The 15,137-nt window shown below is 39.8% G+C and overlaps 1 pseudogene; it reads left to right on the forward strand.

The window, feature by feature from the left end:
• The window catches only part of LOC102894662, a 22,142-nt pseudogene that overhangs the window by 4,351 nt on the left and 2,654 nt on the right, over window positions 1-15,137 (forward strand).

Below are 15,137 nucleotides of genomic sequence, written 5' to 3' on the forward strand. Positions count from 1 at the left end.
GTAATGTGTTGATTTTTTTTTTTTTTTGACAGAAGGGAAGAGTTGCTAAAGGGGATATATGCAATGGGATTTAATAGGCCATCCAAAATCCAAGAGATGGCTCTCCCTATGATGCTGGCATATCCGTGAGTTTCCAGGGTAGTGGTATTCCAACTTGGTTACTTTCAGTGTCTATATTTAGTTTTTGCCCAGGCTCTTGTACTCAGTTTATGCATAGTGGTTTTCTCTTTTCTACAGACCCCAGAACCTCATAGCTCAGAGCCAGTCTGGAACAGGAAAAACAGCTGCTTTTGTCTTGGCCATGCTAAGCAGAGTTAATGCTTTGGAATTGTTCCCACAGGTAAGGAAAGATTGGAAGAGATGGGATTTCTTGCAATGCCAATGATATTTTAGTAATAGGTGATGTTACTGCAGTGACATGGTATTTACAATAGACATTTTTTCATGAAGTCATGGAGTATTGGATAGAAGTATGGGACAGTGATTGAGAGCACAGGCTTTATAGTTTGACTGGTTCTAATCCCAGCCTAGTACTTACTAGCTGAATGTCTCAGGTGAGGTGGTAAATCTTACCGAGTATGTTTCCTTGTCTATAAAGATAACATCTATAACGGCACGGATTGTAGTTGTTCTGTTCACCCTAAATCTTAACACCGAGCACAGTGCCTGGCTTATAGAAACCATTCATTAAACACTGACTGAGACTGACTGAGAATGAATGAATGAATGAATGCATCAATGCATAAATACTTGCTTCACAGGGTTCTCATGAAGATTAAATGAAATAGTGTACATTTTTAGCACTGTGCTTATTCTGGAGTGAGCATACATACCATATAGCTTTAGGACTAGAAGATCCTCCAGGTCACCTCACTCATTTAGCAGAGGAGGGAACTGAGACTTGGAGTGGGAGATGTTTCATGGAAGGTCACAGATGTCAGAGAGTGACAGAGATGTCAGTGAGCAGGCAACCGTGCTTGCCATGCTCCTAGTCTAGATTCCACTCGTGGAAAGTCTCTGGTGATCGTTCCCTTTCTCCAAACTGTACTCAGCCGCTTGTTTGACAAGCTGAGTACCCAAGTATTAGGTTCACTCAGCGCTTTGACGAAAATGAGGATTCTCTGATCCACAATATAAGCTAAGGACGTTTATGTTTTGAGCTTGATATTATGGATAAAAATTCTTCAGGAAAATCTGTGTTTGAGAAATGTGTATAAAAACTGTTTTTAGTACATTAGCTGTGTTTCCTTCTCCTTCTATCCCAGACCCTAAGTGAAATACGCAAATGCATTAAATATCACCAGTTTCTCCCACCAGCATCTTCATTCATCAACAACCACCACTTATAGAGGAGAGGAAGTAACACATGAAAAGTTGGAGGGAATATTCTGCCAGAGATGTATAAGGTGGATCAGGTCAAGCAGGGAGTGTTCTGGAAATAGGCAGAATTTTCATAGCTAGCAAGAGGTGATGGAGACACACTAAAGCTGTAATTTGTCTTGCATCCCCTCTCTTTTTGATTACCAGCCTCTTTACATCCCATTCTTCCCCCACCAAAAAAGCATGACCAGTAACTTGTGTGTCTCCATAACCCCCTAAAGAGGAGTATATAAAAGGTAGCTATTTCTCCATCCTTCAGCCTCTCCTCCCCTCCTGTACTCAACATTCGCCTCAGATTTATCAGCTGGTAAATTGCATTCGATTTAAAATATTTCATTCAACCAAAATCTCCAGTTTCACTTCTGTGCCTTTCCCTATACAAATTCTTATTGTATTTCAAATTCGCATGATGGCTTGTATGAACCTTTCTTTTCCTGCCTCGCTCTCTATCTCACAGTGCCTCTGCCTGGCTCCTACTTAAAATTGGCTCTGCAGACTGGCCGTGTAGTCGAACGGATGGGAAAGTTCTGTGTGTATGTTCAAGTGATGTACGTCATTCGAAGGAATCAAAGTATGTACCAGTAAGCCGCGCTTGGTGGATTTCCTCAATCCTGACTTGACCACTAACAAGCTTCTCTGCTTTCTCGTCTCTAAATTGAGGTTGTAATAGCACCCGAATCACAAAATTGTTATTAGAATGAAATGAAATGATTCAGATACAACAATGCTTGACATAAAACACAGACCCTTATTTCCATCATTTTTACATCCTGTAAGAGGATGCTTTGGTATATTCTTTTCTTTGAAACTCAGTTGTTTGGAGCAGAACAGCTTTTACTGTTTAGTTTTTTTATTAAAGTATTACATGTGTGTACTTATATATATACCATATATAAAGTATTACGCGTGGGGAAAAAATCTTTAAAACACCAATTAGGAAGTAAAAATGTAAGTTGTTTTTCTTTGTCCTCCAAAAACCTACTTTTCAATATAACTAGTTAACGGTTTTTTGCTTTTGGGAATGAGGAACTCATATACATACAAAATGTGTAGTTTAAAATTTTATACTAGCTACATTTTAAAAAAAAAAACAGATAAAATTATGTTATGTTTTATTTAACCCAATGTATCAAAATTAGCATTTCAACAAGCAAGTAATATAAAAATTATTCATGAAAGAATTGACTTTTTTTTTCATACTAGGTCTTCAAAATCCAATGTGTTCTGCAGAGCAGCCCATGTCTGTTTCCTTGTATAATTTGTATTAATTTTCTTTTTGAAACGAAATGACCCAGGCCTTGAGATACCAGTGCCGATGCCATCTTTTTCCAGATAAAGGATTATGATACCACAGATGGCCAGGTGGCCCTAGAATGCTGATGTGGACTGTCCCTAGTGTTTTCTAACACACCAGCCCCATTTTCAGTCCTTACGCCCTAATTCTCTGGTGCTCGCAGGTCCCAGATTTCTCAGCGGACCTTTTCAGCTTGGCTGTGTTTTTCGTCCCCATTTTTTCCTATAGCATGCATAGTGTAGCTTCATCCACTTTCTCATTTACCACATTTTCCATCTTTGAAAAATGTATTGAAATATCTTCCCATTTCTCCGCTTCTGTTCTCCATATTTTTGTGGATTCATATCTTTTTATCTCTTTATAATCGTATTGGTGGGATGTGGGAAGCTGAGAAGGTAGCACATGTAGACAGTCTACCATAGTTGACCTGAGTCTGTCAGATTGTTATTTGAAAAGCTCACCAGGTGACCGAGGCTCCAGGCTTAAAATAGTGTTTGGGAATCACTGGTCTATAAGATCTCTCCCACTCTGTTTTAGCACTAACAGCTTATTCTAGGTGTCTGTCTTCTCGGAAGTGGTGATTTCTCTCTGGTCTCTCTTTTATTTTTTTTTAATTAACTTTTTTATTGATGTATAAAATGTATACAGAGAAACACATGAATCATAAAGGTGAAGCTGAGTGAATAATCACAAAGAGGCTGTGCTCATGTAACAGTGGCCCAGGTCAAGTAATGGAACTTCACCAGCACCCCAGAAGTCCCCCACCACCCCTCTCCTGTCACCAGCCCTTCTCCCCTCCCCAGGGTTAACCTCTATCCTGACTGCTAGCGTAGCTGCGTTTTGCTTGTTTGGGGACCATATATAAATTAACTCTGTATTCAATGAGTTCAGTTTACACTTTCTATTCAGCAGCATTTTCTCCTTCAGCCCCCTTTTATTTATATCTAGGTTCTTCCCATTGCAAGTAAAGTTGGTTGTGGCTGCTGTTCTTTCCCTCCCGAGAAATAGAACCCCTGTCATGGGATGACCAGCCTCTGTTTCTTTCATCCCCGTGGAACTCTGTGTGAGGCGATCACCGTAAAGAGCGTCTAGATTTCACTCTTGACTCCATGATTCTGCTTCTCCTAAGGAGAAAATTGTCCTAAAAACCTCAAACCCTCCAGAATACATATGTAAACTTTGCTCCTGAGCTCCTCATTCAGTGTAAGTATTTTCCCCAATTCTGCATAGCCAGGAGGAGCAGGACACATTGCTCTTTGCACAGAGGTGCAGCTCATCACAGGCACGCCTCGCATGCTGATCCCAGGAGCAGCTGATGGCAGCGGGCGGGAAGTGCCCGAAGCTGCATCCCAGGAGACTGGCAGGCATGGCATTCCATGACAGCCTTCGTCCCTTCCCTTTCACAGAGCTTTACCCTCTGAGTGCCAGATGCTACTCCTCTCAGCGACCTTTGAGGACTCTGTGTGGAAGTTTGCAGAGCGAATCATTCCTGACCCCAATGTTATCAAGTTACGAAAAGAAGAGCTGACCCTGAACAATGTCCTACAGTATTATGTGCTGTGCGGGAACAGGAAGGATAAATACCAAGGTCTGTGCAACATTTATGGTGGCATCACCATTGGCCAGGCCATCACCTTCTGCCAGGTAACTCTGCCCAGGTTCGTCTCTGCCGTGCCCAGACGTCCCTGCAGCTGGAGGTAGGGAGACAGTAATACTCAAAGTGCCCCATAGCCAGGCGTCATGCTTGGCACTTTTTGTGCATTCTATAGTTTAATCTTCAGAGCAACTGAGTAGAAATTACCTGTATTTTATGGGTGAAACGTAGAAAGGTTAACTGATGGAATGGAGCGTCAGTGCGATGTCAAATGGAGGGCATCCTTATGTGAGAGGGATGGCAACCCATTCAGGTTGATGTGAGTGGTAGAGCTTTTACAGATACCCTTTACCAGGTTAAGAAATCTATTTCTGACTTACTTAGGTAAAGTAGCTACTTAGTTACTCACTGTTAACGTCACCCAATTTTTATTTTCATACTTATTTTTTGCTCTCTGACATTTTTCGTGTTCACATATTGGTTTCATTTTCTCACTACCACGAGAGCAGGATCCCATCTGTCGTACTCACTTTCATATTCCCTGCACTAGAATAGCTCCCGCCTGACACTTGGACAGTACTGAAAACATAATTGTAGAATAAAGGAAAGCTGAGCTCTGCCTTTCACTAGCCATGTAACCTTGGGCAAGTCCCTAGCATTTCTAAGCTTTGTTGTTGTTTTAATTTTTAAAATGAAATTAGGTAGCTACTTCACCAGACTGTTGCATGTTAAGATTTTAGCAACCTGCCTGGCATACATGGAGCACTCTTAGAATGTCTATGTTATCATTATTATGTTGTCTCATTTTGTCATCATACACCATGTGAGGTAGATAGAGCATTTTTATTAACTATGTTTCATGACTGAGAAGCCAAAGCCCTGACAGGTTGAGAGGATGTGACACTTAGAAGCACATGGAGGAGGAATTCCATGCCACATTCTAGGGTTCCTCTAGGACAGCCCCTCCTGGCTCCCACCCTGCGTACGTGAGCTCTGCAAACACAGCTGGTCTGCTTTAACGTGGGGTGCTGTGCTGGGTTTTGTTTTCTCACGTAGACTCGTCGTAATGCCAAGTGGTTGACTGTGGAGATGATGCAGGATGGCCACCAAGTGTCCTTGTTAAGTGGAGAGCTGACTGTGGATCAGCGAGCTTCCATCATTCAGAGGTTTCGGGATGGGAAAGAGAAAGTTCTTATAACAACCAATGTCTGTGCTCAAGGGGTGTGTGTGTGTGTGTGTGTGTGTGTGTGTGTATTTAAAGTTAAGTTCAGGTATAATTTATATACGATAAAATTCACTTTTTTAACTGATTCAGTATATAGTAACAATGTAAAGTATATAGTATATGATGAATTTCGACAAATATATATAGTCATATAAACATCACTGTAATCAAAATATGAATCATTTCCATCTCCCCCCAGAATCATGTTTCTTTGCAGTCAGTCTCAGCAACCATTGGTCCCTGGCAACTACAAATCAGATTTCTGTCTCTATGTTTCCTCTCTTCCAGATTCCATATAAATTAAATCATACAGTCAATAGCTTTAGTGTCTGAATTATTCCACTTGACATAATGCTTTTGAATTCATCAGTGCTGTTACATATAGTCGTGGTTCATTCTTTTTTGCTAAGTGGTATTCCATTGAATGCATGTGCCACAATTAGTTTATCTATTCACCATCTCATGGAAATTGAAAGCTGTAATAAACATTCATGTGCAGGTCTTGTGCAGACATGTTTTCATTTCTCTTGGGTAAATACCTAGGAGTAGGATTTTGGGGTCATAGGGTAGTATATGTTTATCTTTACAAGAAACTACAAAACTGTTTTCCAAAGGAGCTACGCCATTTTCATTCCCTCCAGCAGTATAGGAGAGTTTCAGTCACTCAGCATCCTTGTCAGCATTTAGTATTGTCACTCTTTTTCATTTTAACCACACACAGTACGTATTTAGACTTCTGTAGAATTGGCTTCTACAGACTCTCACCGAGCATGATAGACATGCGATGCAAGCAGACTGCCTGACTGAAGTGCCTCTTTCAGTTCTGTGAAACCAGGTCTGATTTATACACTGTGTTTGTGAAATGAGAATTCCCTTGGCAGGTGTGGTTTTGAAGAGCTGTGTTCTAAGGAAGAAGTTGAAGGGCTCTCCGCTGTCTTTCCTCTTCCAGGGGTTGATGGGAAGCACGTCACGATCATTGGGAACTTTGATCTCCCTGTGAACCAGTCAGAAGAGCCAGACTACGAGACCTACCTCCACGGCATAGGGTCGACAGGGCGCTTTGGGAAGAAAGGCCTCAGGGCGCTTTGGGAAGAAAGGCCTCGCCTTCAACATGATCGAAGTGGATAAGTTATCCCTGCTCATGAAGATCCAGGATCACATCAGTAAGTAGCACTGTTCACAGTAGGAACTGTGGGCCTACTGACAGCGATGAGGCGTGTAATGGACATTGAACCCAGAGATCTTAAGAAAGGATAGGGACAGGAGGCTGCTGATTCACAGTGCCAGAGTGCCTACTGTGAGACAGTTGATTACTTTGCATATGGTTGTTAAAGAAAACATTTTTTAATCAAATGGAATTAATATGAGGTCAGAGTTATATGTTCTTGCTCATTCTGGGACCTGGAGCAGATTTTCGTGTCTTATAAAGAACTGCCCTAAGCAAAGTAACAAAGTCCTTGAAAATTATATTCTGCCCCCAATTTCCTATTTTACTTACATTTTCCTTTCTTCTTGCCCCACCTTACCAAAGTGCTGAGGTCTGCTGCCCCTCCTACAGCCCCTGTCTAAACAAGGCAGACTCTGATGACTTGCTGGGGAGCTGGGGCTGGCAGGTTGCACTCTGATGGAAACTCCAAGGGTGACATAACCTGAGCTGTCCACTTCTCAAATTATCTTGGGCCCAAAAGCATGGATATGGCTGGAGAGCAAGGGAAGAACCCTTGCATGACTCCAGATATATCTTTCACCTTTTAGGCCAATGTTCTTTTATCTTTGTGGGAAGTAGAGGACACACTGCTCAAGGGAAGCCAAGATTAGATGAGGATTGTCTAAATGCGATAAAGGATTCCTGTTTTAGACCTCTAACGTCAGGGTTTGGGAGTTGCTTTACATTATGGATCCATCCTTCGATGGATTGGGCTAGGCCTGCGGTACACAACAAGGTGTACGATGTGTGTTTGCCAAAAAATATCAGTGGTAAAGTCAGGTTTTAAGAATGATAACTCTGTACCCATCTTGAGCTGCCCAGGGATGGATATATGAAGGACTAAATTCCTCAACCTTCAAAAATTCTGGGCTTTTCCTCCTTGGCTTTCAGAGATACCATAAGCGATGGTTTCAATTGTAGTGCCAGGGCCAGTGTCCTGCCCTGCTGCAGCTGTAACTGGTGTTGTGGTAGAAAAAGGGGTTTCCTTTACAGGCTGTGAGATCACTGAAAACCTACCTCTCTGTGTGGAAACAGAGCAATTGGAATAGAACACATTCCGTGATGTGCATCTGACCCTGGGTTCTTGTCTCCCCCAATTGCTGTGCTCCTCTAGTTATTGTATTTGTCTGGGCTTTGTAGGACTTCAGGAGTAGCTGCTTTTGTGATTGCTAGGTGGCCTAGTTTGTGTAAAAATAAGGTGTTTGTCTTTCTCTATGTTCTTTTGGGAGTTTTATTGCTTACAAACTTCTTTTTGTATTGAGACAAATAGCTAAAGCATGTTTGACAAAAGGTTCTGCACCAGGCAAAAGGGTCTGAAAAGATTTGGGATCCCTCTTGAAGTGGGGGTCTTGAACCATGTTTTTCTTTTGTTTCTCCTTCCTTTACTCCTTATTTCCCAGATCTGTCCAAACATCTTGATTCCCACTCTATCACCTATCTGCCACCAAAAGCCCACATACCCACACATACACATTTAATTTGTAGGTTGTCTTCCCAACTCTTAAATGATTTGTGCAAAACTCCTGAAGAAGCTAGGAATACTCTATCCCTTGTTCCAAATCTCCTGAGTCGAAACTATTCCTTGATATGTGATTCATGCCAAACACTCAGATTGCATATTTGGATAGATCAAGCCTATTTTAATTTCTAATCCTAGGATAGAGGGAAGCAATGAGGAGGCTTCCACTTTGAAAATGGTGTGGGGAGACCATGGAAGGGTAGCTGAATGCATATCCAAGCCACTTAAGAACTTTTATGCAGGTGCAAGAAACTTATGTCAAAGTAGCCACAAGGTTGTTTAATAGGAGACAGATGAATGTAACTCCATGTTTACTGCTAGAAACCAAGCTTTGTGTGAAGTCTTGAATTTTTACGGAGGGGGGGCGTGTAAGAAAGCATGTTCCTACCTGTTCTTTCCCTTATCCCTTCCCTTTATTTCTGAAATGCAGGAGACTGAGCCCCCTGGGGCTTTTGTGGCTCCTACCACTGGGGACTGTTTGTTTGTTGGTTGATTTTGCTGTGTTGGGTACTTCCATTTGCTATCATTTTGTAACACACATGCTGACCTTTCCCTTTTCTCTCTTTTCTCTGGGGAAATAAAATAAACAGATTTTTTTTGTATTGAAAGAAATATTTTTAATTAAAAAACCCTGTCAACTCCAAGATGGTGAATGTGCTGCCTTCTCCATCTAGCCCTGCTGCTGGTGGTTTAGACTTCGTGCCCCAGGACCTGGTCCTTTTTATGGCTAGCAAACGGCTCAATATACCTTTTCTTTTGGAAAAGCTTTCAGCCATGAAAGTTTTTTGTTTCACAGACATGTAGTATAAGGCAGTTGTCAGGTCTTGGCAACCTCGCGGTGCCCACCTGGGCTGGGACCACTCAGCTCTGACTCCTCTCTGCTTCTCGTCCTCTCCATCTTTTGGCAACATCTATCTGTGTGTAGCAACTGGACACTGATGCTTTGACTTCATTTCACATATATATCTCTCCTCTCCCGACCTATAGTACACATTTCTGTTACCTACTTATTTCTAGTTCATGTTCTACTAGTTTTGGGGGGTACTAAAGGGCTTCAACCCCTGGGGAAATCTCTTTATATATTTCTGCTTTAGCTTTGCTACAGGGCCCCCTAGTAGGTCTGGGTGCTCCCCCCAAAATCCTACAGAGTGATTAGTAAAAGGGCTCTTTTCAGTTAAGGCCTCTTCTTCCTGAAGTAGATTTAAGTGTTGGGTTGAGCAGGATTCAGAATCACTCTGCCCTACAATGACTAAGCCTGAATTATTGAGTCAAGCTTACCCACATCAAAGCTTCTTTTCTCTTAGGATCCCAGGGTATTCCTCAGTTCCTCAGAGAAATAGACTTCTGGCATCTTTGCCTCCCCAGCCTGCCAGTCAGCTTGAAACCCCTGAGACATATCCACACCCCCATGTCCAGTGGGTATTTGGCATCTGTTAGGTGACTCATCCCATTTTCTTTATGAAAAACTCCCACCACCATCCTCTCTCCATTTTTTTCTCATTTCTTTTTTATACACCATCACCTCTTCCTCTCCATTATTTTCCTTCTCTTCTTCTTAGTTAAAAGACTAAAACAGAAATGCTGGAACACACAGAATGACCCAGGCAGGAGGGACAGTTTAGGAAATCAAAATATGTCTCTGATGTCTGATGTACATGAATTTTATTGAGAAAGGAAAGAAGGAAACAGATCTGTAAAGAAAAGGGAAGGAGACCAAGTGCGTTCTCTCTGCTCACCATAGAGAGACTTTGCAGAGGGGCCCTGTCATCTCGAAAGACCTATGGCTGCAGAATGTCCCCCAGGACCCTGCCAACGTCACCCTACCCCTACAGAGAAGAGAGGGAGTCAGGAACCCTTGTACTGGGAAGGCAGCAGGACCTATGGATGCACAGCAGAGGGAGTTAAAAGCCCACTGCTAAAGTCTGTCTTTACAGTATCTGGTATTTGCAATAATGCCCTTCTTGTGAAAACCAAGAGGCCTGCAGTTCTTCTGGCACCTCAGCATGGCATTGTCTTCTTTTTCTAGTGCTGGAGAGAGATCCACAAGTTCGGTTCATATCCTGGTGCCTCCCTGTTACTTATCTTACAAAATTCTACTGCAGGCACCTCATACTGTCCCAAGAAAGGAGATTCTCTAAGGCTTTAGCTCCTTTCCTCCCACAGGTCTGGCCTCCTGGGACTAGCTCCTTTCCATACTTGTTGGCTGCTGGTTTGGCCAGGCTCATTCATACCTTAGAATATTGGGTATAGACTATAATATCTGCAGACCCACTCCAGCTCAGAGTTTTCTTCTCCCTGGCTGCCCTAAGAATTCTGTCTTTGTCATTGATTTTTGATAATTTTAAGACAATGTGTCTTGATTAAGGCCTTTTTGGGTTGAGATAATTGAGTGTTCTGTTGACTTCTTGAATTCCAAGCTCCAGCTCATTCCTTAGATTTGGGAAATTCTTGCTAACTGTCTGTCTGAAAATGCTTTCTAGTCCCTGTTCCTTTTCCTCACCTTCGATAATGCCCATTATTCTTATGGTTCCTCTCCTGATTATATCAGCTAGTTCTTGTATTTCTCTTTCATTATTTTTCATTTTTTGGTTTCTCTCTTCTTCTGATTTATTTCTAGATTTCTGTCTTCTATAACACTGATCCTTTCCTCCATTTGTTCAACTCTATTTCCTAAACTTGCTATTTCATTTCTCAAATCTTGCAGTGTGTTTTTTTTTTTTTTTTCCGAAATTCCTTTTAAGTCGCATATTTCTATGTCTGTAAGCTTATTTTCTGGAGATTTTTCTCTTTCTTTCTGAGATGCCTAGTCACATTAGTTGTTCATGGTGTTTAATGGACTATTTCTCTGCTTGGGCATTAAGAAAGTGTATTCTGCTGTTTTTCTGGAAAGAAGATTTATTATATAAAGGTCTCTCTTTAGCTTGCTGCAAAGAAGGCACTTTTCTTTGGTTTCCAGTGGGTGGCATCTAAGCATGTTGGATCTCTGCTTTATATAAAGCCTAAATAATGTTTTTTAAAAATATTTTCTTGTAGATATTTAATCACGCTCGCTACCCTCAGTCTCAGTCCCTGTCAGTGTTAGTGACAGTTTCGGTAGTGTTTGCTCGGATTCCCCTGGGCTTTGCGGTGATTGGTCTCGGAGGGTAAGGGGGGAGTTGCCCTCTGGGTTGGGAGTTGGGGGCTGCGGCTCAGCCTCGGTTTTGCATTCGAGGCCGGTAAAAATCAACTGTTGTTTTTCTGCCATCCTGCTTCTCTTCCTTCTGCTCTGATGACTGGGCCCTGCCACCGGCCTTGTGGAGCTCACAACTCTCCCAGGCAGGGCTGTTCAGGGAAGTCACTGCACCTTCTCTCCTCCCCTCCTCCTACAGGTAGCTCCCGCAGCTGTGAGAGGCAGCTTCTTTATTTCTCCCAGTCCACCACCTGACATCCGGGGTTCTGACCTGTTGTAGCTCTCATGGACAGATCTCATACTGAGACATGCTGGTATGCAGTTTGGGTGTTTTTGTTGAGTTTTAGATGTTCAGCTTATTGTTGTTTCAAGGGGAGAGATCTGGGGACATCTCTCACTCTGCCATGTTTCCAAGAGATCTTGACTTTTTGCTAATAGCCATTCTGACTGGTGTGAAGTAGTATCTCATTGTGGTTCTGATTTGTATTTTTTCTGATGATTAGTGATGCTAAGCATCTTTTCATATGTCTGTTGGCCATCTGTATATCTTTGCTGAAATGTCTTTTCATATCCTCTGCCCATTTTTCAATTGGATTGTTCATTTTTTGGTTATTGAGTTGTATAAGTTTCTTATAGATTTTAGATAACAAGCCCTTATGGGATATATCATTGATCGTGTCTTTAGGGTTTAGTATATATAAAATCATATCATATGCAAGCAAAGACAATTCTACTTTTTCCTTTCTGATTTGGAAGCATTTTCCCCCTCCCCTTTTCTTGCTTAATTTCTTTATCTAGGCCTTCCAGTCCTATATTAAATCAGAGTGCTGAGAGTGGGCATCTTTGTCTTGTTCCTAATGTTAGAAAGCTTTCAATTTTTCACCATTGAGTATAATATTACTTGTGGGTTTGTCACATGTGGCCTTTTATTGTTGAGTTATGTTCCTTCGATACCAATTTGTTGAGGTTTTTAATCATTAAAGGATGTTGTATTTTGTCAAATGCTTTTTCTGTATCAAGGTAATAATATGAGTTTTACATTTTGTTAATATGATATATCACATTGATTTGTGTATGTTGAACCATCCTTACATCCCAGGGATCAATCCCACTTAGTCATGATGTATAATCCTTTTAATGTGTTGTTGAATGCAGTTTGCTAATATTTTGTTGACAATTTTTACATCTGTATTCATCAGGGATATTGGTCTATAGTTCTCTTTTCTTGTAGAATCCTTGTCTGTCTCTGGTATCAGGATAATGCTGATACCAGAATGAATTTGGTTCTGTTTTCCCATCTTCAATTTTTTGAAAAGGTTTAAGAAAAATTGGCATTAATATTTATTAAATGGTAAAATTAATGAATTAAATCATTTGGTCCTGGGCTTTTCTTTGCTGGGAGGTTTTTGATTATTGATTCAATCTTCTTACTTGTTATTGGTCTATTCAAATTTTCTATTTCTTCCTGATTCAGTCTTGATAGGTTGTATATTTCTAAGAATGTATCCATTTCTTCTAGGTTATCCAATTCGTTGCCATATAATTGTTCACAGTAGTTTCTTATGATCTTTGTGTTTCTGTAGTATCAGTTGTAATGTTTCCTCTTTTCTGATTTTATTTAGTGGACTCTTTTTTTTTTTAAATTAATCTAGCTAAAAGTTTGTGAATTTTGTTTATCTTTTTGAAAAACTAGCTCTTAGTTTTGTTGATCTTTTCTATTGCTTTTTTGATTTCTATTTTATTTCTACTCTGATCATTATTACTTTCTTCCTTCTGATAACTTTTGTGTTGATTTGCTCTTTCTCTAGTCCCTCGAGGTATAAAGTTATGATTTTTATTTGAGATCTTTCTGTTTTCTTAATATATGTATTTATTGCTATAAAATTCCCTGTTCGAACTGCTTTGTAGCATCTCAAAGGATTTGAAATGTTGTGTTTCCATTTTCATTTGTTTAAGACATATATTTTTTATTTTACTTGATTTCTTTTTTGACCCACTGGTTCAGGAGTGTATTGTTTAATTTCCACATATTTGTAGGTTTTTCAGCTTTCCTCTTTTTGATTTTTAGTTTCACATCATTATGGTCAGGAAATATACTTGGTATTATTTCAGTCTTTTAAAATTTGCTAAGACTTGTTTTGTGTCCTATTATATAGTCCATCCTGGAGAATGTTCCATATGCCCTTAAGAAGAACATGTATTTTGCTTCTATTGGATGGAATGTTCTATAAACATCCATTAGGTTCATTTGATCTACTGTATAGTTTAAGTTCATCACTTCTTTGTTGATTTTCTGTCTGGATAAACCATCTATTGCTGAGAGTGGGTAATGAATTCCCCTATTATTGTATTGTATTTTTCCCTTATGATCTGTTATTATTCATTTAGTATATTTGGATGTTCTAATGCTGGGTGCATGTTTATTTATAATTGTTATATCTTCTTGATGAATTGACCGCGTTATTATAAAATAATGATCTTTGTCTTTTGCTATTGCTTTTAGCTTAAAATCCATTTTGTCTGATATAACTACCCCTGCTCTCTTTGGTTTCCTCTTGCTTAGAATATCTTCTTCTATCTCTTCTCTTTGAGTTTATATGTATTCTTAAAACTGAAGTTTATCTCTTGTAGGCAATATGTAATTGTTCTCTTTTTTAATCCATCCAGCCACTCTACACCTTTTGATTGGTGAATTCAATCATTTACATTTAGAATTATTATTGATTTATGAGTACCTGCTAATGCCTCTTGTTAGTTTTTTTTTTTATGCTTTGTTTTGTATTTCCATTGTTTCTTTTCCCCTATGTTTCTGCTTACCTTGTTAAACAGGTGATTTTCCATAATGGTTTGCTCTGTTCTCCTATCTTTACCTTTAATGCATCTGCTCTAGGCTATTTCTTTGGGGTTACTATGAGGCTCACATAATATAGTTCTATAGATAAAGCAGTCTATTTAAAGCTGATAGCAACTTAACTTCAATTGCATTATAAAAGTTTCTTTAACTCCCTCCTTTTATATTTTGATATCATATTTACCTCTTTTTATATGGTGTATTTATTAACACATTACAGTAGATAATTATTTTAAATACTCTTTTCCTTTGACCTTTATATTATAGTTCAGTAGTTAACACACCATCCTCTTACTGATACAGAATTTTTTAGGTCTGACTGTATATTTACCTGCATGTTGTATATTTTTGCATGTTTTCATGTTGCTTATTAGTATCCTTTCATTTCAGATTGAAGAACTCCTTTCATAATTACTTGTAAGGCAGGTCTAGTCATGATGAATTTCCTCAGCTTTTGTTTGTCTAGGAATGTACTGTTTTCCTTTTTACATCGAAAGATAACTTTGCCAGCTAGAGTCGAGTTTCTGAACCTTCCTGAATGGAGAGGTAGAGAAAAAAATAGTTGAAGCTGAGAATACCAGGAGAAGCAGAATTCAGACAGATAAAAAGGTAAAAAGGAAAGAGAAATATGGAAAACTCCTTTCATAATTACTTGTAAGGCAGGTCTAGTCATGATGAATTTCCTCAGCTTTTGTTTGTCTAGGAATGTACTGTTTTCCTTTTTACATCGAAAGATAACTTTGCCAGCTAGAGTCGAGTTTCTGAACCTTCCTGAATGGAGAGGTAGAGGAAAAAGTAGTTGAAGCTGAGAAAACCAGGAGAAGCAGAATTCAGACGGATAAAAAGGTAAAAAGGAAAGAGAAATATGAAAGTAGAAAGGTAAAGAAAAAGTGGAGAT

Source organism: Pteropus alecto, unplaced genomic scaffold, assembly GCF_000325575.1.
Source record: "Pteropus alecto unplaced genomic scaffold, ASM32557v1 scaffold135, whole genome shotgun sequence".
NCBI classification, from domain to species: Eukaryota; Metazoa; Chordata; class Mammalia; order Chiroptera; family Pteropodidae; genus Pteropus; species Pteropus alecto.